The following is a 27,437-nucleotide window of genomic DNA, read 5'->3' as shown; positions in this document are numbered from 1 at the left end:
AGCCAAAATTCCATAATAAATGGGGAGTTTCTCCTAATACTCCACCCATAAATAAAGAGCTTTTGGCAGTCATAGATTCCAGGAGGAGATAAATCATTATTATGGGGGTTGGGTGGACACAGGTACATTGGCGATGATCCAGCAATGTCTCCCCATGAATGCATACATGCACCTATAGACAGAACTGATTGGACTTACTGGGTTATTAATAATTAGAGGACAGGAAGTTGGAATTTGGACATATTGGGTGAGATCCAGTGGAAGTAGGAATGTGACCATGAGGGATCAATTTATTATTTCACTGAATCAAGGTTAGAAATTAGAAATGAATAAATTAAACAAAATAAACCAAACAAATTGGGAGTCTGTGGGGAACCTTTCAGGACTGGAATATAATATGAGGTAAGTGATGTTGGGACTTAATAAATTGTGGTCTTCTCTTGCATGTGTACTTTATAATTGAGAGGAAATGGAACTTTTTACAGCTCAAAAGGCTGAAATAAGAGTGACAGAGTCTTGGTCAGTTGTGACTAAGGGATAAGATGGAAAGCCTGCCTTGCTGGAATGCAGTGGGGGAGGTCCGCGTGTCTGTCCTCCCCATTTCAGCTACTTCCTTTTCCTCTTCTCTCCAGCTTTAGCAAACAAAAGAGGCAACACTTTATGATGATGAGCATCACAGTCACCACACAGGTCAGCAGGAATCCAAGCACATCTAGAGAGTGGTACTGAAACCAGGTGAGGTCATGTGCTGCCACACGAAGGTGCTTGGCTCCTTTGTTGCAAATGACATGCTCAATCCAGAAGACGGCTCTGTCCAGGGGCTTCGCTGGCTGTTCATGGTGAATTCTTGATAGCCGCATGGCATTCTCCTTATAGCTAAAGATAGCAACATGGAAAACCAATTAGTTTACTTAAGTGCATCAAGCCTATGGAAGGTTTGGGGAAAGCATCACGAGACTCAGTACATTCCTTAGATTAGCCCTAGATACAGTGTGGTTTTGATTGGGACATGTTTGAAGGTTTGCCTGTAAGCTGTCATTTTCTGAGAAAAGCTTTCCAAAACTGAAATGGAAATCATTTGGGAAGTAAATCTTTCCAGCAGAGCAAATGTTTATAAGCCTTTTCTAGCACTGTAAGTGAGGTGATTCATAAGAGACTGAGCATAATCACATTGATGCTCTTGAGAAGAAAAGGCATCAAAATTCTTTGTAATCTCAATAAAAACACTATTGATGATTAAACATTGGGAACTGGTGAGAATGGTGTCAGGGACCAAACATGAACCATGGAAAAGTACTAGCTAGGCCAGAGAACAAGCCACAGGCCCTAAACCAGATGCCCCCAAAGATAAAGAACATTCCGCAGTCAGGTAGGTCAGGTAGCATAGCAACAGAACAATGGGCCCTGACCAATGACCTTACCACCTAGCACAACACCCTGCAGCCTCACGACTTGCACACCTCCCTTCACCTGCACGTCTGGCACGCCCTGCACCCCTTCCCTCCTTCCTGCCCCCTCCCCTCCCATGCTATATAAGCCTTGCTGAGGAGAATAAAATTTGCAGCTTGATCAGAACCCTGGCTTGCTGTCTTCCTTCGTGTCTCTCCGTCTCTTTCATTCTCTCCCGCAGGTGGGTTGCCCTGTTGACACCCTGCTGGCCAGGACAGAATGGGACATACTTTGCACAAGATAATTTGAGGGCTGGGATGCAGCTCATTAATAACTTGCTTAGAAACTATTTCCATCATCAAATTATTCTAAACTCTCATACGGTAAGTCTATAGTGATAATTTACAATCTTTTTAAAAAAGATTTATTTATTTATTATACATAGTGTTCTGTTTGAATGTGTTCTTGCAGGCCAGAAGAGGGCACCAGATCTCATTACAGACGCTTGTGAGCCACCATGTGGTTGCTGGGAATTGAACTCTCGACCTCTAGAAGAGCAGTCAGTGTTCTTAACCACTGAGCTATCTTTCCAGCCCAATTTACAGTCTTGATTGACAGTGAAAGCTCATTCCACAGTGCTTAAATGAGTTTTAAGTTGTTGTTGCTGTTTTCAAACTTAGAATAAGACCAGATAAATTCTATTGTTTCCTTGGAGAGAGCCTACGTGGACCAGTACGAACTTGAACAAAATCACTGTACTCACAAAGGATCATTAGTGATTGTCTTCAGTGCATTGACCAAATCTGCACTGAACATTGTGAGTAAGTCCAGTCTAACACCTGCTCCTTTGGTCTTCATGTGAACAACATTATCAAATTGGTCTCCAAACAAAGGAATGCCAACCACAGGGATCCCATGGTAGATCGCCTCATAGATGCCATTGGTGCCACCATGAGTTATAAAAGCTCTGGTTTTAGGATGACCTAGGAAGGGGAGAAATTACGAGCAAGTGTTAATCATAAGTCTGAGATAGAAAATGAGAGGTGGGGAAAAGGCACAGAAAGGGTTAATATTCACTAGTTAACATTATCATAACCACAGGACTATACTAAATTCCTCTCATGTCTTAGAGCAAGGAGCACCACAAGTCCACAGAGGTTAAGTGAAGGCCACATGGAGGAGGTGCAGTGTGGAAGCAGAATGATTTTGGGCAATGGACAAAAAGGGCAGAGCCCCGCCCCCAAGTGCAGCAAACAGCTTGTGCAAGCACAGGCTGTGGTTCAGGAGAGGGTGTTCTCTTAAAGGAACAATGAAGCCAGTGCTCATGGTAGGTTGCCTCCATGTAGTAGGGGGTTGGTTGATCGTACTGATGAAATGAGAATTAGGACAAGCCATGCTTCATCGAATATAGGACTGTCTCATGATGTGGAGTTTGGGGGGAGCTAGTAACTGAAGAGTCATTAATGAAAGAATACCATTCTCACTGGCATTTGAAATTGACCTACCATAGGGAAAAGGGTATATGTGAAGGTATAGAAATAGGAGGTGAAGAGAAGAAAGTGACTGAAATGTATTGGAATGATAATTAAAGGAGAAATAAAAATGGATTCTCCCATCTGGATATTAGTGTTAGAATATTCCCATTAGTTCTTGTATCCATTTTCCCCAGGACTAGATCACAGTTGTCATAAATGCATTAGAGTTGACCTGCCATTCCTATGTCTCAGGTGTCTCCTAATGCTTACCAAGAAGGTCATTCTGGGAGATCCATTTGTACAGCTGAGTATTGGAGCCCAAGGTGTTTGGTTTATTGCCTTCAAATTGCCAAAAAACCTGTTAAGATGAAGCTAGCCTCTTATTACTTTGGTCAAATGCAAGTTACTCCCGTTAGAATTCTGGATCGATTAAGAATCAATGGTTATAAATGCCCAATGTCAAAGAGTCAGGAGGTGAGGTTGGATGATGGGAACCGTGAAGAACTACTGCAGCAAGGATGCAACACTCTTCACTCTCCTGCATTTATTCTCATGCTTATCCAGGTGTCAGCATGCCACCTTAACATTTAAACCACAGCAACTTAGACAAAGGTAGGTCCAGCAATGTCAAGCAGGATTAAGAAATCTGTCAGGGCTGGAGAGATGGCTCAGTGTTTAAGAGCACTGGCTGCTCTTCCACAGGACCCAGGTTCAATTCCCAGCACCTACATGGCAGCTCACAACAGTTGGTCTGTACCTCCAGTTCCAAGGGATCCAACACCCTCATACAAACATACATGCAGGCCAAACACCAATACAAATTAAAAAAATAAATAAAAAGAAATGTGTGATTGGAATACAGTTAAGAGCCGGGCAGTGGTGGCACACGCCTTTAATCCCAACATTTGGGAGGCAGAGGCAGGCCAACCTGGTCTTGAGTGAGATCCAGGAAAGGTGCAAAGCTACACAGAGGAACCCTGTCTCGAAAAACCAAAAAAAAAAAAAAAAAAAAAAAAGAAATTACAGTTAAACAACCCACCAATGTTACTAATACATAACTTGATTTTTTCTAATATATATTTATAGAAGTTTTACTTTCCAAATTCAATATAAACATTTGTCAATGATATTTGAGTTAGTTCACGTATCATCACTTTTATCAAAGGTATTTTATTAGATTATATCCTTGTCGCATGGCACTGTCTATGCACAGGGTCACTTCAAGAGCAAGTGTCTGAGTTGCCTCCTATTTTAGCATTAACATCCTCAGTCCCCCAGGTGGACCTGGGGTTTGCAAATCCTATTTTACCTACTGTTTTGTGTAGCAAGGAAAACAGTACCCTGCATAAGCCCATTTTAGTATGTAGGTGGTCACATTTGGCCAACGCTACAAAGGGATATTATGCCATTATACAAATCTCATTTTTTTTTTGAGAAGGGGTTTCTCTGTGTAGTTTTGGTGCCTGTCCTGGAACTCACTCTGTAGACCAGGCTGGTCTCAAACTCACAAAGACCCTCCTGCCTCTGCCTGCTGAGTGCTGAGATTAAAGACGTGCGCCACTACCGCCAAGCAAACCAAACCTCATTTTTTTAAAAATTTACATTTTCTTCTTTTTCTATTTTCATTTTATTGAAAAGAGATTTTTTTCATTCAGTATCTTCTGATTATATTTTTCCCTCCCCCAGCCTTTCCTCATCTATCCAAATCCATACCCATCCTTTCTCTCACCTTAGAAAGCAAACTACCAACTAAATAATAAAGTAACAGATAAGCCAATAAGCCAGAATAGCAAAAATTCCATTTAAAAGTAAAGATTTATTTTTATTTATGTGTAAGCCAGTGTGTCTGCATGTGTGAGTGTGTATGTGTAGTGATTTGAATAGGTATGGCCCCTGTGAACTCATGTGTTTCAATGCTTGGCCTATAGGGAGTGGCACTATTTGGAGCAGTGGTCTTGTTGGAAGAAGTGTACCCTTCTTGGAGGAAATATGCCACTGTGGGGGCAGGCTTTGAGGGCTCATATGCTCTACCTATGCCCAGTGTGGCACACAGTCTCCTTCTGCCACCTGTAAATAAAGATGTAGAATCTGCCCCTTTTCTAGCACCATGTCTACCTGCATGCCACTGGCCATAATGATAATAGACTAAACATCTGAAATGGTAAGCCAGCCTCAATTAATACATTTCCTTTATAAGAATTGCCATGGTCATGGTGTCTCTTCACCGCAATAGAAACCCTAACTAAGACAGTATGTGTATACATAGGTATGGAAAGAGTGTACGGGTGTCATGACAGGCTGGATGGGGGCATTGGATCCCATGGAGATGCAGTTACAGGCAGTTGTGAGCTGACAAACTTGGGGTCTCAGAAGTAAGTTCAGGTCCTCTGGGTGAGCAACACATGCTCTTCAAGGATGAGGCACTTCTGCAGTCCCACAACTGCAAATTTTGATTGCTTTCTTATTGTTACTGGGCCGGTGCACATACTGGCTATAATTTAAATGCTGTATGGTTATACTGTAGTGTGTGCAGAGTCCTCAAATAGCCTCCAAGAAATTGGAGGAAGTAAGAAGGCATATTGTTGTGCCTATAATACCTTCTTGACACTAAGTTCACAAACTCTTATTTAGTTTTTTTTTTCTGAACACAGTTAATAACAAAGTTATTAATCAAAAACATCGCCTACTATTTGACATCTGTCCCCTGTCTTTCTGTATCACAGGTGACTTCAGAGATGAGCTAGAGCTATCAGGACAACTTCAGTTTCACACAAAAGAGGTTTCTGCAATCATACCGGAACAGGATGCAACACTGAGGCACTGTATCTCACCTTCTGTGGAATCTGGGCAAGGCCTGCTGCAATCACATTGGCCCTTTCTTCTGTTAGGGTACCCACCATGGACCCAGGGAAAACACCACAACACCATGTTCTCCAGATGACTGGACAAAGTCTTTTATTTCCTGTTAATGGAATATCAGCATCAACAACAAATAACCTGCATAAAAACTGACACCAACATCTGTGGTGGTATTGTGTTCCCCAAAATATTGTGTACCTTAATAAACTTATCTGGGGTCAGAGAACAGAAAAGCCACTAGTTAGGCAGTGATAGCACATACCTTTAATCCTAGCATTCCAGAGATAGAAATCCCTCTGGATCTCTGTGAGTTCAAGGCCACATTGGAAAAAAACAAGTATGGTGACACACGCCTTGAATCCCAGAAAGCCAGCCTTTAATCCCAGGGAGTGGTGGTAGAAAGCTGAAAGATATATAAGGCATGAAGACCAGAAACTAGAAGCATTTGGCTGGTTAAGCATGTGGCTGGTTAAGCTTCAGGCTTTCGAGCAGCATTTCAGCTGAGATTCATTCTGGATGAGGACACAGAAGCTTCCAGTCTGAGGAAACAAGACCAGCTGAGAAGCTGGCCAGGTGAGGTTAGCTGTGACTTGTTCTGTCTCTCTGATCTACCAGCGTTGACCCCAATAACTGGCCTAGGGTTTGATTTTATTAATAAGAACTTTTAAGATTCCTGCTACAAACATCCACAGGATGAAACTGAGCAGCAATAGAAATGATAGAGTAGTGGGTGCTTAAAACTATCCACATATAAGATGGACAGTTGTAGCCAACTGTAAGGTTACAGTTCTGTGTGTTACACATCTTCACATTCATATAAACAGTTCTGGAACATTTTCATCTTGAAAGACAAGATTTGTAGAAATTAAATCTAACATTATCTTTCTCCCTTTCCAGTCCCTTGGTTATCATATATGTTTTCTGTTTCTATAATTTTGACCAGTCTGGGTAGTATACATAAGATTTTCTTATTTCTGTCTTGTTCTGTGGCTGTTTACTTTGTGTACAGTCATTAAAGGTCATACCATGTGTCTCTATACTCTCAGTTTTAAAGGTTTAGTGATGTTTCTTTGTATTTATGTACTATATATTGTTTACTTATACTTCTAGTGATACCTAGATTGTTTCTCCCTTTATTAGTTACTGTTCTAATGCTGTGAGGAGACATCATGATTAAGGCCCCCTGGGAGCCTGGTCACAGTTGCAGAGGTTTAGTCTATGAACATTGTGGTGGGGAGCACTGTGGTAGGCAGGCAAGTATGGCACCAGCAGAGTTTCTGAGAGCTCAACCTGATCCATAAACTGTAGTCAGAGGGAAAGATACCAGGCATGGCTTGGGCCTTTGAAACCTCAAAGCCTGTCTCCAGTGACACACCAGCAAGGCCACACCTCCTAATCCTTTATAAACAGTTCCTCGACTTTACACCAAACATTCAAATGTATGACCTTATGGGGCCATTCTTCAACTAGCACACATCTTCCTGTCAGGAACAGTGCAGCTGTGATCATCCTTCCATCCATTGTTTTGCATACAGACCAAAGAGTGGAATTTATGGACCATGAATCTTTTTCTAATTTTGATAACAATGTCCATTCTTCTTTCAATTGTGTATTGTGTGTGTGTGTGTGTGTGTGTATGTGTGTGTGTGTGTGTGTGTGTGTTAAGAGGTGCTCATTTTATTGGAAAGATATTTAATATGTTGTCAATTTATGTTATTGTGCTTCTTTGTGTGAACATATATATGTATGTATGTATGTGTATGTGTGTATATGAGTGTGTTTCTACTTGTGTGATTGATTCAAGACAGTACATACAGCTATTGTGACTTTTGACAATAAGTTTTTCTTTGACATAACTCCATTTGTCTTCTCTTAGTTCACTTTGTATAGGACTTGTCTTCTGGAATTGCTCCTGAATTAAGTATTTGTGTGCTCTCCTTTGCACATTTGAATGAAAGAAAACATTCTTAAAATCTTTTTTTTATTTTTGTTTTTTTGAGAAAGGTTTTCTCTGTGTGTAGCCTTGGCTGTCCTGGAACTTGCTCTGTAGACCACCCTGGTCTTGAACTCACAGCGATCTGACTGTCACTGAATTAAAGCTGTGTCCCACTACCACCCAGCTGAGAAAACAGTCTTTAGCAGATCTTGTTGGATTAATTTTATCCAAATGCTGAAATTGGTCCTAGTCATCCTTCATGTATTTTTCAACTCCTGCATATGCCATCTATGGGATGTTTGACCCTAAATATCCTGAATAACTTTCTTCCCACAACCATTTTGATGTTCTACTACTGAGAGAGCCAAAACACATCACTGTTGTCCTGACATGGCCATACCTCACCGTACATGCACATCTTTGAAACCATAGTCAATAGTCAAAATAGGCTGATTAGCTGTCAATTGTTGAGTCAAATTCCTGATCAAAAAACATTTGTTGATGTTGCATGGGACATATTTTGTCTATCAATACCTTACTATCCTTTAAAATTTGAATTTGAATTCAGAAGAAATGGAGGACAGTTTCCTCAGTTCCCCAATTCTAATAGGCTGGCTTCAATTCCCTGACTTGTAGAATATGATTTTAGTCTGGTGAGTTGAGGGCACCTGCTTGGTTGGAAATCTTGTTAACTGTCTCTAGAGGGGGGGGGGTCATTTCCCGACTTCTAAAGGGAAAAATTTCTTTTTACTTGATATTGAGGAGCTGGGAATAGAACCTTGGTCCTCTACAAGAACAGCAATTGCTCTGGCTCAGTGAGCTGTTTCTTCAGGCCCCCACCTTTTTGAATCAGTACATAGAGCAGTGGGCTTCATTGTGACATTTGGAAATATAATTTGCTTTTGTTGTGCTGTCCCATGCTCCTGATCTTCCATTCCCCATTCCATCTTCTACTGCAGGGATCACGGTCTATTTTCATGTCACATGTGTTCCATTATTGCAACCTTGGGTTTTACCCCAGCAAACACATACATAAAATTACTTGATATATACATACATACATGTACACATGCTGATTATGTGATATACATTTAGAAAATTAGAGTCCTGTAATATGGACATTTTTACTCCTATAGAACAACATTTTTTTCTCCCTATTTTTCATTTTTCTCTTCATTTTATATGCAAATTTGTGTTATGGCTGTGAATAGTTAAGTATTCTATGAAAAATAATTATAGAATATATTGTATGAATTTTCAATAAAAACATAACATTTTTGTATGCATACAGCATGCATATAAAAATAAAACCAGCTTTTTATACATATAAGTAACATTCAATGCTTCCTTCATGAATAGCTTCTATGAATCTTAATCATAAATACATCTTAATTATTTTTGTGCATAATTTCCCAATGGTTTATAGTAAAACAAATTATTTTCCAAAAGATTTTCTTTTGAGTGTTTTGCCTGCACATATGTATATGTTCTATGTGTGTGCAAGTACTCCCAGAGGCCAGAAAAGGGGAGTCCGAGTCTGTGGAACTCGAGTTATAGGTAGTTGTAAAGTACCACATGGGTGCTGGGAACCAAACCTGGGTCCTCTACAAGAGCAGCAAGTGCTCTTAATTTTTAAGCCGTCTCTCTGGCCCCATGAAACAGATTTTAATGGTATATTCTTTCTCTCTCCTTCCACAGAGTACAATTTATTGAAAGATGCTATGATAGAATTCAATGCCTTCTTCTCTAATGTTAACACCTATGGTCATCAATCACAACTCATTCGAACACATATTTTTAGAACCAAATGCATTACTGTGTTATAAAATTTCAAATCCTTAAGTGTGTGGCTCTGGGACCCCTAGTTCATGTGACAGATTGTTACATTCCTACCTCTGTCTTCTATCTTAATGCAGGGATACAGAAAGCACATTTTAAATTTCTGTGGAAATATGCAAGGTATTTTCATTTTAAATGGTTCCTGGGTATGCCCTCATTCACAACACACTGCTAAGGACTCCTGAGAATTCACCTTTGCGACATCTCACTCTCCTTTCTGTATGACAAGAAAGCTGAGAGAAAGGTGGTATGGAAAATGTTATTACAGAAGAAGACAGCACAATTAAGCCTTATTTATGTTCTTTGACATAAGTTAACAATCTCCATAAGAGACATTATTTCCTTTTCTCATATGATCTACTCTTTCACCTATTAGCTCTCTCAAATCTCCCTTATTCATTTCCTGACATTTAGTTAATGAATCCCTTATTTTAGCGGAGAAATGACCATATAATAGTACTCTATTTGAAGGTGGAGGTTTGAGACAGGGTTTCTCTGTATAGCTTTGGAGCCTGTCCTGGAACTTGCTCTGTAGACCAGGCTGGCCTCGAACTCACAGAGATCCTCCTGGTTCTGCCTCCCAAGTGCTGGGATTAAAGAAGTTTGCCACCTATATACACAATGGAGTACTACTTGGCAGTAAAAAACAATGACATCATGAAATTTGCAGGCTAATAGATGAAACTAGAAAATATCATCGTGAGTGAGGTAAGCCAGACTCAGAAGGACAAACATGGTATTTACTCACTCATAAGTGGATACTAGAAGTAAAGCAAAGAATAACCAGACTTACAACCCATAGCTCCGGAGAAGCTAGCTAACAAGAAGAACCCTAAGAGGGACACATGGATTGCCCTGGGAATGGGAAATAGATGAGATCTCCATGAGTAAATGGGGGGGGGGCAATAAAGGGTAGAGGATGGGAGATGAAAACATAAGGAAATGAGATGGTTGAGCTAGAACAGGGACAGAGTGGGAGAACAAGGAAAGAGATACCATGATAAAGAAGACATCATGGGGATAGGAAGAAACAGGGTGCTAGGGAAGTTCCTAAGAGTCCACAAGGATGACCCTACCTTAGACTACAACAATAGTGGAGAAGGTGCCTGAACTGGCCTACTCCGGTAATCAGATTGGTGAATACCCTCACTGTCATCATAGAGCCTTCATCCAGTAACTGATGGAAGTAGATGCTGAGATCCACAGCCAAGCACCAGGCCGAGCTCCAGGAGTCCAGTCAAAGAGAGAGAAGAGAGATTCTATGAGCAATGGGTATCAAGATCATGATGGGGAAACACAGAAACAACCAAACCAAACTAGTGGGAACTCATGAACTGTGGACCAATAGCTGTGGAGCCTCCATGGGACTGGACTAGGCCCTCTGCATAGACAGACAATTGTGTAGCTTGACCTGCTTAAGGGGACCCCTGGTAGTGGGATCAGGATCTGTCCCTGCTACATGAGGGGGCTTTTTGGAGTCCACTGCCTGTGGTAGGATATCTTATACAGCCTTGGTTCAGGAGGAGGGGCTTGGACCTGCCTCAATGAAAGGTTCCAGTATCCCATACCTAGAGTTTTGCTCTTTTGTCAGGATGTGGGGTCAGGGTGAGCATAATCCCTTATGCATGGTACACCAATGGACCAGCCTAACTCCTTCATAATATCAGAAGCCATTTTGTTGAGGTCAGAATAAATTTGTTTCTACTTGCTGCAAAATTCATGTTTGATCGTGATTTAACCTGTCTGTGGAGTCTAACACGCTCCCCACCCTATGAGTTTGAATCACTCATTGAACCTACCCTGAATTCTACCCTGATAGGAAGTTCTGCCAAGGAGTCTTGAAGTTTTTAACTAAATTCCTGCATAACCCAATTCCTTTGGTAATTCTGCATCCATTGAAAACCCCCCAGGCTTACAGTTTTGGAAGCTTTATAATCCCCCTATGTTTGCCACCATTTTCTCAAACTTTGCTTTAGGGAAATAGCTCTGACTGGCAGAAAATAAAGCTTGCATAATTTGACCAAAGTATTTGAATAATGGTATTATACTCATTTGGTGGGATTAATAATATTTCAATTAAACTATTTCATATGAACACACACATATTTAGTAGGTTCATGAAATTTGTTCACTTTTTTTATATGAAGGATTTTCAAATCATGGCTAATACTATATTCACCCAATTAAATAATTTTTAGGTTTTTAGTTTAAGAATTTTCCAAACATTTTCTTTTAGCTAATCTTTTTTTAAAACATTTTTTATTTGTTACATTATTCAATTGTTTCTTTGTTTAGATAATATAAAACTATTCATATAATTCAACATAACAATGTATATTCCTTTACTTGCTCTTTCATGGCCTCTTTTATGAGTAGTTCTTGTTACAAACATAACATATATATATATAATATATTATATTACATATCATTATATTATTTATTAATAATTACATATATTATTATATTATAGATTCAAATATATATACATTTTTTAAAGATTTGTTTATTATGTATACAGGGTTCTGCCTGTATGTATCCCTGCTAGGCCAGAAGAGGGCACCAGATCTCATTATAGATGGTTGTGAGCCACCATGTGGTTGCTGGGAATTGAACTCAGGACCTCTGGAAGAGCAGGCAGTGCTCTTAATCCCTGAGCCATCTTTCCAGCCCTTTTAGCTATTCTTATATACTCACTAAAATTTAATGTGCACATTTGCATTATTGATGTACTTTATTAAATATATGTTCTTTGAGATGCAGAGAAATATTTGAGAATCTACTAGGAAGTAGTTGCTGTAGAGAAACAACAATTCTCATCACAAATGACAAAAAGAATCCAAAGTTATTGATTAAGACAGAAAACTTGTATCTCAGACTTCAGTCCACCCTCTATTATTCCCGATTAACATGATTAGAATCTACACACACACACACTTCTTTTTCCTTTTTGGTGTACTGGGTATGCGGGGCCAGCTCTTCACGACTGAGTGACAGCCTCAGCACACCCTGGAAGTCCTCACTCTACCTCCCTCCCACCTCTCCTGCGGACATTGCTGTCCCCTTAATGTAAAGACAGAGTGGCTTGTAAACAGCGCTGGCCTGCACACAACGTATGAATCATCCCTCAGCCTTTGGACTTCCCAGTTACATCATAACTAACTTTGAAAACAGACATGTGGTCTTTGGGGTAAGATCAGACTGTACGTTGCTGTACTGCACAACTAAAAAGGGGTCTCCGGAGTCATTTCACACTAGAGCAGAAAAATGTTCACTTGTCCTGCATCATGAAGTGTTACGTTAAAATCACAATGCCTTCCTCTGAACCTTCGGAGGGATGTCATCCTATGAGCTTACGGAATTCATTTGCAGTCATTAACTAAGGGCAGGCTTTAGTGACCAGAGAGAGCTGAGATTTCCTCACTATGCAGAACTGTTTCCCTGCCTGTGATCCACCTCTGCTCTTTACTTTTACTGCCAGGCAACTTGGCCTTTCCTCTCTGCCACATTTCCATAGTTCTGACACTTGTTCACAGTTTGTCTTCAAGGCAGCATTGCTGGTGTTTGTGGGTGAGCCTGTGCACACTTCGTGTCTCTGTATACTCAGTGCTTTACTGTAAAGTGTCCCTGTCACCTATCTGTATGTTCTGTGTGAGTCACTGAGATTTTCTCTGTGTTGACTAGGACTCTAACTGTCCCTGTCCTCTGAAGTCCCACAGGGCTCCATAAAAGAAATTCAGACTCTTGTGATGGGATAGATACATTCATTTCTACTGGCCAGTTTCTTTATTTAAATTCCTGTGACACTCTGAGTTTGACAGAAACATTCTGAAGGAATGAAATAGAATCACTCCTGTCAAATATATAAGACAAAGAGAAGCAAGCAGACAGGAATATATTTACCTTTGGCAGAGGCTTGGCAGGTCTGCAGTGGAGTCCTCCAACATAATCAAAATTTGGTAGGAGAGGGTGAGGAAATTCCAAATCCCAGTTGGTTCGAATGAGCCATATATCTGCCTTACCCATCAACTCGGTGAGTGTCGTGGGTCTTCCTGAAGAGGGATCGGAACAGGAAGGTTTAACCCATGACATAAGTGTCAGGGGAAGATGAATACGCCAGGGAGTCTCCTGAAAGCACTTCCGATAATGTAGCCAGAGTTGTTTACAAGTGTGAGGCTGGGATATAATATATTGTGTGTGTGTGTGTGTGTGTGTGTGTGTGTGTGTGTGTGTGTGTGTGTGTGTGTTCAGAGGACATTTGTAGGACATTTGTGGGAAAGCATTTTGTCCTTTCACTCCTTATGTCTGGTGAATGGGTCTAAGGTCTTCAGGTTCTCGACAGCATGTGCCTTTACCTGGTGAGCCATTTGCTAGGACCATTAAAGGTTTAAAAGAGAAGAATTTTAAACCCTCAGTGACTGAACACAGATTTTCTAAAATCCTGCATTCATAAACTTGTTGTGTCTGTGATGGAGATGGTGTATGTCACAACTGTGAAGAAATTCATTTTGTAAAGTCAGAAAATATTTCAAATTTTAAATAAAATAACTAATTACCTTAGAAGTGATAAGTTCTCCATGCTGTGTAGATAACTATGGTAGAAATATGTGTTTGATAGACCCCAGACCCAGGGTACTACCTTCTCAGGTGGGTGCCCCAAGAACCCAGACTCCGGTCCAGTTGATGCAAACAGCAAGAGGTTTATTAATGCGGCTGTACAGTCGGGCTACTCTTGTCCTGAGAGCAAGAGTCATGCCTACTGCAGCCACATGGGTACTTTTAAAGGAAAAACTCACAAATACCATAAGATTACTATTCCCATACAATTTCGTTTTGATTGATTTATGTCTAGAGACTAATTTCACAAGATCACCGCCTGATCACAGGGTGGGTACAGTCATGTCCACATGCACATTCTTCCCAAAACCTCAAGGGGCATATCAGGGTGGGAGTGAAAGTTACACAAAGGTTACAGTGGTCTTTCCTGGAACACTTGCAATTATCCCAGTCACAGTTGAGCGCATCTCTTAATAGAAATCTCTTTACATTGTTACATTGTGGCAGAAGTGGTTGGGTAATGGCTGAGTCAGTTTGTCCATGGAACTAGCTTTTTAGTTCCTCATTCTCCTGGGGCTTGGGGGGGTGTAAGCCTGAAGGGTTAGGGTCTTTCAGTGTTAATCCTCAATCTACAAATCTGTCACTCAAGAAGACATTGGATGAGTTAAAAACAATCATTTTAGGGGTCAGCCAGATGGCCCAATGGATTAAAGCATTTGCTATGTAAGGTGGCAGACATACTTCTGTCCTTTCTTGTGGGATATTTGTACACTGTATGAAAATGTATTGCTGTGATTGATGTAATAAAAAAATGAATGCCCGATAGCTTGGCAGGAGGTATAGGTGGGACTTTGGGGCATAGAGAGAACTCTGGAAAGAAAAATGTGGAGATGCCAGCCAGATATGGAGAAGAAACAAGAGGTGCAAATGGAAGAGAGGTAATACCACATGGCAGAACGTAGATAATACAAATGGGTTAATTTAAGTTATAAGAGCTTATTGAGAGAAGCCTAAGTTAAAGGAAAAGCTTTCATAATCAATGTTTGCGTGTCTTTACTTGTGAGATGGCAACCAATGAAAAAGCTTATTATAACCCTTAGAATATGTGTAAAAGTACAAAGAGAGAAAAGACTCCACAAATTATCTGCTGAACTTCCTTCACATGTGTGTCTCGACACACAACCTCCCAGTCAGTGCACAAATAAATAATAATGATAACAATGATGATGATGATGATGATGATGATGATGATGATAAATACCACCGAGGTAGAACTGTTTTAAAAGCTGAGATAAAATAGCTATATACTTGCTTAGAGAAACCAACAAAGCATTGTTTGGTGAGTATGTGCCATTATGAAGTATCCTGTGCAAGTTATAGACAAGGCTTTCCAATTTGACACTGAGATATAGGCTTTTCTACAATGCTTTCAATTTGGCAGATAATTTCACAAACGTTTCACCATTTTACTTAAGAGAGATAAATCTTTCTGCTTTCAATCCTGTTGTTTCAAGTTCTCCTTCAATGAAGCAGTAAATTGAGAGAGAAAGCAACAATCCCAATTGAAAAAAGAACTTCCTTAATACTTAACTGTAAAGTTGAATTCATCTCTTCTCATTAAATGTTTGAAGCCAAAAGTCAAAACAAAGCACATAGATTACATTTTGCATCCTCTCTACAAATTCATTCTATCACTCAATTCTGATGGAGCAGTAGGTATGTAGGAAGCAGGCAGTGGGAGTCCTTCACTGTACTTTTCATATGTGGAGCCAAGAAAGCCTCAGAGACTGTACATACAAAGGGTATTTTGAGAATCTCAGCCAGTAGGTCACGACAGGGACAGGAAGGATCTGCTACCATGACATTAAAGCTTGAATTTTGTATTTTTGTCATGAGTTACTTGTTAAAAACTATGTCTTTGCAGATAATCTCACAATATTCTAAATGCTTCCAAAGCAATTCTTGCAACATTAAAAAGTATCTCCAAAATGATTGCTTTAGCATCTCATAAATGTATCTACTGATTGATTCCAGGACATATTCTTCTATACTAGCCATGGAAAAGGATGAAAGGTACATCTCAAACTCAATAGCAGATGTGTTGTTAACCTTATAAGAAAGGGAAACTGAAGGTCTCAAAACAGTCACTTCATGACCCTTCTTTACAAGTTCATCTAGAATTGTCCTTAAGTTGAGCCAATGGCTGTATTCCATTGGCCACACCAGCACCTTCCCACCACTCCCAGATCCAAAGAAGCCACTCAGCTGGAGCAGGAGCAGGACTGCTGTTATTTTCACAGACATCTTGGTTAAGTTCAGAGCTGCCTTTCAAATGGCAATTACTCAGATCTAGACAGAGTAACAATCAATTAATTAAAATACAACTTGTACCCATCAAAGCAAATACAGATAGGTTAGTCACTGCCTCTGGATGCCAAGTGCAAAAACCAGGAGGCAGATGTGAACATGTGAAATGACTCCTGATTTTTAGTGACCTTAAATGAGTAATTTATCTTTGGTATGTTAGAGATTTTTTTCTTTTATTCTTCTCCCATGTATTACATCCCAACAGCAGTTTTCCCTTCCTCCATTCCTCCTAATCCTCCCCCAACCTCTCCTCTTCCCCAGATACACTCCTCCTCTATTTTCCTTTAAAAGAAAAAGGAGGCCTCTCAGGGATATCCACTGAACATGATCTAGTAAGTTACAAGACAAGGCACAAACCCTCATATTAAGGCTCAACTAGGCAACCCAGTAGTAGGGAAAAGGTCCCAAGAATAAGCAAAAGATTTAGAGATACCTCCCATTCCCACTGTTGGGAGTCCCACAAGAATACCAAACTACACAACCATATGGTATATGTAGAGGACCTAGAGAAATCCCACACCTGACACTGCCTGGATGGCCAAGAACTAGAGTCAGGGCAGCCTAGAGACCCAGGATAGAACCAAACATGAGTGGCAAGAAAAAAACTCAACAAAATTATTCCTAATGATATTCTGTTATATTTATAGATCAGTGCCTAGGCCAGGTGTCATCAGACAGGGCATCATCCAGCAACAGATGGGAGCAGATGCAGAGACACTAGGGGGAGCCAGAGAATCCCACAGAAGAGGGAGAGAAAGGATTGTAGTTGTGAGGGGTAGAGGACACCACAAGAACATGGCCTACAGAATCGAGTAAGCAGGGTTCATAGGGGCTCACATAGTGTGAAGTAGTATGCTAGAAATTTTGAAATAGTTTTGAACAGTAAAAATTATATATATATATATATATATATATATATATATATATATATATATATATATATATATATATATATATATCTCCCGAAATAAAGGCAACACTGCTGAGGCAGAGTTTTTTCTATTACAGTTCAGTGACTTTTTCCCATATGAATGTGTATGACATGGCAATCATATATCATATCACCCATGAATATTAGCTCTATACTCCTGAAGTTTATAACATAATCTGTCAACTGTAAACCAACCACTGTAATAAAGTTTAGAGATATTTATTATCCCAGATATAACCACAATTTTTTTTACCCTTGTCACTTGATTGAGTCTTTTCCAACTTCTTTTCTACTTCTGTATGTTATGGTTTCCTTATTTTGAGCATATCACATAAGTTATATTATAATATGGGTGGGTTTTTGCAGATGGCTTCAATATTTCTGAAGTTCTTGAGGACTCTTCATGTTATAGCAGGCATGCGAATTAGTTCCGTGTAGTCATCAAATCCCATTTTGTAATATAAGACCACACCTATTTATTCACTCCTGAATTGATTGTTTATTTGTTGTTCCCTCACATTTGACCCCTATAAATGTTGATGTTATTTATTGAAAATAATTGTTTTCATACAATATATTCTGATCATAGTTTCCTCTCCCCCATAGTTTCAACTCATCCAACTCCATGCCTTTTTCTCTCTTTAGAATACAAACAGGCAAACAAACAAACCAAAATTAAAAATGAAAAGAACAACGAAAAGGCAAAAGATGTGTGTGTGTGTGGCACACACACACCACATGAAAATACAAAAGCAACCATAACACACTAGCAAAAATCAGTATGATAAAGAGAGCCCAAATAAAGCAATATGAGACAAAAACAAAAACAAAAAACAAAAATTCTCTACAAAAACATCATTGAACTTGTTTAGTGTTGACCATCTACTACTGAACATGGAGCCTACCCTTAATTGTGGTTTATGTATCCAGAGACATTCTAATGGAGAACAGTAATTTTTTTTCTTTGAGAGCAGTTTGAATCAGTTGGAGCTGGCTTTGTGGTTAGGGATGGGAGCTCATACTCTTCCCTCTCTCCACATTGAGATCCTGTATGGCTTGAACCTGTGCCTGCCCAGTGCTTGGTGCCACAGTCTCTGTAAGATCATAGATATAACTTTCCTGTTGTATCTGGAAGGCATAAATCCATTGGTGTCTTACAATCTTATCACACTCAGGACTGAGTGTTCCAAAGTCTCTCACTCTCTGCACATTATCCCTTTATGGGACTCTGTATTAGTTACCATCCACTATAAAGAGAAAGCTTTCCTGATGATGGTTGAGCAAGAAACTGATCTATGGATATAGCAAAATGTCATTATATTCCTATGTTCCTTTAGCAGAATTGTAATATGTGGACTTTTCCTAGGCCCATGGCCTATCTAGTTCTAGGTTCTCTATCTCACGGAGTGGACTGTAACTCCAATCAGAGTGGTTGTTGCTCCCACCACATTTCTGCCACTGTTACCCCAGCGTATCATGCAGGCAAGTCACCTCTGTAGATTTAAGAGTGTATAGCTGAGTTGGTGGTTATCTTTCTCCTCTGATAGGTTGCAGAGTACCTTTCAGTACCATGAACATTGGACAGTAGGGAGGAAGGCTCTAGGTAGGTGCTAGCTCAAATTCTCCATTTTTCCATGAATTAAATTAGTGTGGTCTTCAGCAATAAGGCCTTACCATCAGTTCATGGGGAGCAATCAATAGCCTTGGCAATAGTCAGAGTTGTTTGGGGGTTTCCATGGGGCTCCTTTGGCCAACAAGTCAATTAGATGTGATCCACTCATAACACCAGGAGTTTCTCTTTGTGCTGAGAGATGTCTAGTCTCCCTAATTCTTTGGTAATTCCACTTAGATTTCTTTCATATCTCTTTATTTTAAAGAAGCTTCTATAGGAGAAGGTTTCCATACAGCCAAATGGCCCTTGGATTTGTGCTCCCGGCCTTTATTCTATCATTTATCCTCCACTTCCGATCCTCTTCATCATTCAATCCTGTGTCAGGCTTCCCGCTGTCTCTCCATAACTATATATTGTATTTCTCCTTCTTTGGGAGATCTTCTCATCCTCCAGTCCCTTACTCTATACCAAGCTTCAGTGATTTTATACATTGTAGCATGTCTATTGCAGTCTTAAAAACTAACAATATAATAATTGTCTTTTTTTTTAATTTGGGTTACCTCTCTCAACATGATTTCCTAGCTCCGTCTATTTACCTATGAATTTCATAATTTAGTTTTTCTTTTTAGAGGCTGCATAATATTCTATTATGTAAACACACCACATTTTCATTATCCACTCATCTATTGATGAACATTAGGCTGTTTCCAGTTTCTGGCTTTTATGAATAGCAACGTCATGGATGAGCCAGTATGGTGATATTTTATTCGTACTGAAATGTGATTTTATTTGTATGTTAATAAATAAAATTGCCTGGGGGTCAGAGCTAATAGCAAGCCATAGCAGAAGTCTGGCAGTGGTAGCACATGCCCTTAATCCTGATCACATGACAGGCAGATCTCTGTGTGTTCAAGGATACCACCAGCATGGAGACACACGCCTTTAATCTCAATACCAACTATAGAAGACCTGGAGGTCTGTATAGATGGGCAGTGACAAGGAGGTCATGTGGTTGGGTTTATAACCAATGAGAAGGCAGAACAAAGAGTCAATAAAAAGGACAAGCACATAGGAAGTAGCTCTCTTGCAAAGAGGTAGGATAGCAGCAGCAGTGAAGGGTAAGGTTTTTAGTCTCAGCTCTTAGCTATTGCTCTGACCTCTTGGCTTTTAACTCTGTATTTGGCTCTGTGTTTCTTATTTAACAAGATGGTTACAACTACAAGCCAGTGTTTCCTTCGTAGGATGTAGAATCCTTTGTGTATATGTCCAAGAGAGATATATATGAATCATGAGGCATATCGCTTTCCATCTTCCTGAGGAACCCATACACCAAGTCCCATAGTTCCTGTACAAGTTTGCATTCTGACTAGCAATGGATGGGTATTCCCCTTCACATCCTTGCCAGCATGAGCTATAATTTTTTGCTAATCTTGGCCATTCTAACTAGTTTTAGATGAAATCTCAAAGTAGTTTTAATTTCCCTTTCCCCGATGACTAAGGCTATTGAATGCTTCTTTAATTGTTTCTCAGGCATTTGTATTTCATATTTTTTGTGAATTCTCTGTTTAGTTCTATACCACAGTTTTAAATGGCTATTTGTTTGATTTTCTTTTGTTTTCCTCCTTCTTTTGGGGGTGGGTGGGTGGGTTATAAAGCATATTTGTATGTATCTATATATCTGTATCTATCTATCTATCTATCTATCTATCTATCTATCTATCATCTATCTATATCTCTGTGTATAATGTCTGATATAAGTTTGCAATATGAGTTTCTTATACTAATACATACATATATATATATATATATTTCTTATGCTTTGATATATATATAAAGTCACTGTGCAAGCAACTTGAGAGAAGATACCACATTTGTAACACACCTTGGAAATTCATGATTACCAAATATCTAAATATGCTATTAAAGTGAAGTATAATCAGTGCCATTATCTATGAATCCTGTTGGTCATACTCAGGGAAACACTTTTCTTGGAACTCTCAATCTAGTTTGCCCTGTTTAGCTGCTGTGTGCTCCTGATGTATACTCCTCTAAGGGAACTGAGAATTTTGTGCTGTTTTATTTTGTTTTGAGATAGTCTGATGGACCCAAGGGTAGCCCCTATGTCACTATATAGCCAAAATTGACCTTGAACTCCAGATCCTCTTTCTCCATGTCTCAACTGCTGGGTTACAGGTGTGTGCTGTGACGCCCAGTGTACACATTTGTGGGAATTTTGTTTCAGAATTTCATTTTGAGAAAGATAGTCTTACTATATTGCCCTGGCTGACTTCAAAGAGAATTGTCAATTATGCCTGAGTTCCTTGTCTTCATACTGCTCTTGATTCATGATTGACTGTAATAATTAAGTATGTGTAAGCTTGTTTGCAGATAATAAGGCTAGCAAGTCTTAAAATAAGGGAAGAGTGATGTATGGTCAACAGATATATTTTAAAACACTGTAACTAATAATCATTATTCATACACTTAAGTGTTAAACATTCTAAACATAATTTCAATCCCCCTAATAAATAAATATAGGTTCTCCAAAATCCTGATTTTACACGTTTTCTGAGCTTGGTACATAAACAGTGTATTCATAGCTGTGCAGAAATTTAGTAGGTGAAATGAGAAAATATTTCAAACTATAAATGAGAAAACTAATTTACATAAATGTAAAACTTATCAATACTATGTATATACATACCTAGAAATGTATATTAGTGCTCAGCCTATATGTGTCAATCATGAAGACATGGAATTTGTTTAAAGCTACTGTTTTAGGGGCTAGTGAAATGCATTAGAAGGTTAAAGTGTTTACCAGGCAAGGATAACTTGAGTTCAGTCCCCATACAAGCCTGAATACCTGAATTCATCCTGAAAAATCGAAGTAAAGTTGGAAGTAAAAACTCATCAAGGTTTAATCTGATTTCCTTCCACATGTGCAACACAGAGCACAAGCTCCTCACCCGTAATAGAAGTATGCATGTTACTCATGATAATGATAGCAATGGCATCAATATAATGATGATGATGATCATGCCACAACCCAGGTAAAGCTACTGTTTTAAAACATGAGGTAAAATGGCCCATGGAGGTTATTTCTTAGAGAAATTATCAAAGCTTTGTTTTGTGGTGTGTGCCTTTCTGACGTGTCCTGTTCATGTTATAACCAAGGCTTTGCATTTGGCATTGGGACATAAGGTTTTCCACGATGCTTTGAGAGAATTACACAGACTTTTCACCATTTTACTCAGGAGATAAATCCTTCTGCTGTCAATACTGTTGCTTCAAATTCACCTTCAATGACACAGCAAATTTAGACTGCAACAATCTCAATTGAACACACACTTACCTAATACTTCACTGTAAAGCTGATTCCACTTCTTCTCATTAAATGTTTGGAACCAAAAGTCAAAACAAAGCATGTAGATTACATTTTGCACCCTCTCCATGAATGTCATTTGATCACTCAATTCTGACATAGCAACAGGCACATAGGAAGGAGGCAGTGGGAGTCCTCCACTGTACTTTTCATATGTGGATCCAGGAAAGAAGCGGAGACTGTACACAAGTGGTGTCTTGAGAATCTCAGCCAGCAGGTCACTGCAGAGTATGAAAGGATCTGCTACCATAACATCAAAGCTTGAATTGTATAATTTTGTCATGAGTTCCTTCTTAAAAACTACATCTTTGCAGAGACTTTCAAAATAATCTGAATACTTCCAAACCACTTCCTGCAACATTGAAAAGTATCTCCAAAATGATTTCTTTGGCATCTCATAAATTTGTTTCCTGATTGACTCTATGAAAAGTTCCTCTACACCAGCCATGGAATATGATGAAGGGTATGTTTCAAACTCAATAGTAGAAGTGTTGTCAACTTCATAAGAAAGGGAAGCTGAAGGTCTCAGAACAGTCACTTCGTGGCCTTCTTCACAAGTTCTTCTAGGATTACCTTCAAGTTGAGCCAATGGCTGTATTCCATTGGCCACAGCAGCACCTTCCCACCACTCCCAGATCCAAAGAAGCCACTCAGCTGTAGTAGAAGCAGGGCTGCTGTCATTTTCACAGACATTTTGGTTAAATTCAGAGCTGCCTTTCAAATGGTGATTTCTCAACTCTTGCAGATATAGAGAGTAATAATCAGTTAGTTAAAGTATAACTTGTACCTACCAAAGCAAAAACACATGGGATTATAACTGAAGTGATTATTTTAAAAGTGACTGCAGGGGTCTATGGGGCTGGGCAAGACCAGAGAAAATTTCAGTTACATGGGATAGTTACAGCCTCTGGATATCAAATGCAAAATAGGGGGACAGATATGAACATGTAAAATGATTTCTGATTCTCAGTGACCTTGAATGTATAATGTACTTGAAGAACAGTAGAAAGTGAGATCTCTCTCTCTCTTTCTAATATAGCTTCCTTGATAAGAGACTGGAGTAAAGACATAGTTATTGAGTTACATTTGTTTTTATTTTGCAGTTCAGTGTTTTTTCATGTGAGGTTGGCAACACCAGTCATTTACCGTACTATTTAATGATTTTCGATATATGACTCAGAGGTCTAGAGTAGATCCTTATAATTATAAACACTGCAATTAAATTTAGAGCTGATTTTATCCTAGATAGAAGCCCTGTTCTTTTAGCCTTTCCATTGGTTTCAGTGTACCCAATCAGGTAGTCACCCTGGCAGGAGTGAATATATTCTAATGAGACACTTCTGCCTACCCCCTTGACTATCAGAGTACTGAAAGAGTGGACAATAAGAATTAGAACTTTCCTGGTGACCTTCTGCTGGGAGAAGAATTGTCTGATGCCTTGGATGTACCCAGGAGTAATCTGTCCTCCAGGGCCATTTACAAGCTGGGGGGGAGGGGAATAACATTTCTGAAAAGCCTAGGAGCTAAGGTAATGTTGGGCAAGGGACCACATCATGGCTGAACTGCTTAGCTATGCATACGTCTTGTCAGAATCCCAAAGATGGAGTTGGGTAAGGGTGACTGGCTCTCTGTGTCCCTCTTCCTAAAGTGATCACGATGAATAAATCAAGTTTTTTTTCTGTATTTCACAATTGATATGGCTTCTTTGATTGGCATATATATGTGGGGAGGGGGGGTTAAACTGGCTTGTTGGGACACACATGCTGTGATTCCTAAGTCATGAAACACCTTTGTTTCCTCATTCTGAGCTTTTTGTATAGCTGGTGTAAAATGGTGGCACTTTGTGACTGGCCTTGATGTTTATAAGGGTTTAACATACTGTCATGTTATAGGAGGTCACCAAGTTTCCTTTATGTAATGTTAAGTCCATTTTGTAACAAAAAGTCCACACTTCCTCATTTCTAATTTGATTGACATTAGCTTTGTTCCCAATTTTTTACTACTATTGTTTTTTATTAATATTCATGTACCATATATTTGTCCTGTTCTATATTTTAATCTCAACCCTTACCTGAATGTTAGCATTCAGACCCACTTCTTGGAATCCTGGCCAATAAGCATCTTGATGGCATACTATGTTCCTTTTAAGAAAGAACTCCTCCCCCTTCGTTCTCTCTCTCTCTCTCTCTCTCTCTCTCTCTCTCTCTCTCTCTCTCTCTCTCTCTCTCTCTCTCTCTCTCTCTCTCTCTCTCTCTCTCTCCCTCTCTTTCCCTCTCCCCTCTCTCTTCCCCCCACCAAATAAAACTCTTCACTGAGTGTTGTCTGCATGGCATCTCTGTCTCTCACCCACTGTGGGGCACCTTGGCTCAAACTTGCTAAGATCTCTCTCACACCCTATCACAACATTGGTGCTATATGGCTCCGCAGAGCCCCACCCTGGCGCAGTCTGAGACGCACTAGGATCCCTGGAACCTTCAAATTGGTAAGCCCCTACCCCGCTTCTATTCATTTCTCACAAGTGAGGATTCGTCTCACCTGGAAATCCCAGTACTGGGCACTCTATTGGGGCACCTTGTTCTCTGTTTGAGGAAACATCGCAGCAGCCTGTGCTGTTCTGTTTCCCAGACATCAGTGTCCTTCGGTCCCCTGCTCTGCTTTTGATGAATTGCTCAGCAGCTTTCACCTTCTGCCTCACTCATGGGAAATTAGTCAGACCCAAGGATTCTTGGGCTATGCACTCTCATCCCTTCCTTCCTCCCTCCCGCTTGTGGTCACTGCTGCCAGCGCTCATGGCACCAGGGCGGCCTCCGGGAACTGAGCCCCTGCCTCTGGCACCCACCTGCCCTTGGCCTCAGCTCCTGCTGCCACTGCTTGATGGCTCCCTTATCTCCTGCTCCTCCTCCCTGACTTTCTCCCACCTTGCTGTCTCTCAGTGTACGCCTGCAATCCTGGAAATTCTGCTCTCTGGATTTTTGTCACCTGACCTTTCCTGGGAAGATTTGTCTGTCATTCTGTTTAAAAAAAAGTTTATTTCATATTTGCCAATGGAAGTGTATGATGGATGTGGCCATGTGACTGAGTTTCTGAGTTTTTAATGCTTGCATTTACGTATTCTGTTTGTCTTGTTAAATATATATATACACATATATATGTGTGTGTGTATATATGTGTATGTGTGTATATATATGTGTGTGTGTGTGTGTGTGTGTGTGTGTGTGTGTGTGTTTGTGTGTGTACATATATATTTTATATATATATATAGACGCGTGGTCAGGCCCCCAGACAGGTCATATGGCCTCATTGCCATCTTTACTAACGGCAGCAGAAAGTCACTTCCTGTCCATGGCTCAAGTATTGGTCGTGTGCCCAGTGCTTAGGTCGTCTGTTTGGGGATGTGGGAGGTCTGCTCTGGGCCAAGAAAGCTCTGCCCAGTGCCACGCACTGTTTTACAGGGCTGAGGACTCCAGCCTGGCAGGCCTGTGCAGGCTCCGGTCACAGTCTGGCACTCCTCTGGGGCTCTGAATGTGCTCCTAAGAACAGGGGGGCCTGAGACCCAGCAGGCCCTGAGCAAGAGCTTGCCTTCCAGATGCTGCAGTGGGGAGTCCTGAGCTGCCTTGTCAATACTGTCTTCTCCCTCTCGGCTGTCACCAGCTTGCACTTCTCTGTGGGCGGGACAGCAGCTCCTGAAGCCCCAGAGGATCCTCCTTCCCTGCTCTGTCACTTCAGCCTCCTAGCTCCCATGCCTGTGGGTGGGGCTTCTCCCAATAGGTGATAGGGTAGCGACATTAACATGCTTGAAAGGTTGCGAAAAAGTTTTGTTTACCTTGTTGGAAAGTTAGCTATTTCTAAAAGCAAATGGGTGCTTTATTTTGGGTATCACGGAAAGACATCTGAGGGATTCTAAACCTTTTTTTTTTTCTTAACAGTTTTTAAGATATTTAAATTTATAAGGCTATGGACAACTTGCCAGCTCATTTTATAGATCATGAATCAAGCCTTACTTGTTCTAAAGCTATTAGGTCTCTTGATAAAAAACATGTTATAAGATATAAAAGTCCATGCATGCTTTGAAGGACTCAGAAAACGATTCAGTATATAAATACCAGTTACAAAGATATAAATAGATGATTTAAATGCTTCAGATTACTTTCTCCTTCTATGACATTGTTATATTAAGATTTCAAAAGTTCAGATTTTAACATTAATAAAATTCTGATACTGTTTGTGTCACAAGCTCAAGATTCTAGACTTTTGTTTTTGTTTTTTTGTTTTTTTTGTTTTTTTTTTTTTTGGTTGTCTTCTAAATATAAACTTAAACTTTTCATCAGGCCAAAGACATCTCTGTCGAATCTGTACCTGACTCTCTAAACAAAAAAAAAAAAAGTACATATTTTTAACCCAAATCTGTAGGACTCAAAGGTATGAGTCTAGCTGACTTCAACCTGTAAGCCATGGACTTACTAAAAGCTGATATGGACCAACCCAGCCAATATAAATGCTCCTTGCTTCCAGGTGGGTCAAATCAGATGCTTCTGTAAGCTTTAAAGGGCCTGAGGAGGGTACCCAATTCCCATACAGGAATTGGCAAAATTGGCTTTTTTTTAATGCCCAAAAAGAGACAGCTGAGTCTTCCCAATGGGCACAGCTGCAACAGAAAGCTACACTCCAAGCCCATGCCTTGGCAGCTGCCCTGAGGCCACTAGACCCCCCCAGCCCCCACACACAGGAGACAAGGGAAGCTGACCATGAGGCTCCATCCTGCTGGAGCTCAGCCCAAGTCAAATCCACCAGGAGTCTGTGTCACATGCAGCCTGGGGCCACTGGTCACAGTATCACCTTGACCCTCAGCCACCCACAAGGCCATGCCCTGTCTACTGACAGCCTGGACACTGGAGATCCGAATGCCCCATGCAGGCTCATCCTCTATGCCATGCCATGGAAGTCCAGCCTCAGCAACATTGGCATCTGACTCTCCCAGCCTTTGAACTTCTAAGCCTGGTGGAAGACTGATGGGATGGCATCTAGACTTAGTGACTCCCATTCCCTTTCCAAGCCTGTGGTGGCACTGCAGGTAGCAGTTAAGTCCATTGACC

At 40.2% G+C, this 27,437-nt stretch overlaps 2 pseudogenes across 1 annotated transcript; both read right to left on the bottom strand.

Annotated features, from left to right (window-relative positions):
• Positions 1–260: 260 nt before the first annotated feature.
• LOC102920124 (UDP-glucuronosyltransferase 2B31-like) lies at positions 261–23,140 on the bottom strand (annotated as a pseudogene). The gene is made up of 6 exons (XR_013042976.1): positions 22,315–23,140; positions 13,399–13,547; positions 5,696–5,826; positions 3,135–3,222; positions 2,153–2,372; positions 261–876 (listed from the first exon to the last, which is right to left on the bottom strand). The product of XR_013042976.1 is annotated as a UDP-glucuronosyltransferase 2B31-like (transcript).
• LOC143267638 (UDP-glucuronosyltransferase 2B31 pseudogene) lies at positions 14,176–16,582 on the bottom strand (annotated as a pseudogene).
• Positions 23,141–27,437: the final 4,297 nt, after the last annotated feature.

The sequence above is a fragment of the Peromyscus maniculatus genome, chromosome 10 (assembly GCF_049852395.1).
Source record: "Peromyscus maniculatus bairdii isolate BWxNUB_F1_BW_parent chromosome 10, HU_Pman_BW_mat_3.1, whole genome shotgun sequence".
In the NCBI taxonomy this organism is placed as follows: domain Eukaryota; kingdom Metazoa; phylum Chordata; class Mammalia; order Rodentia; family Cricetidae; genus Peromyscus; species Peromyscus maniculatus.
The sequence above is the reverse complement of the archived record's forward strand: the minus strand, read 5'-3'. Positions and strand labels throughout refer to the sequence as shown.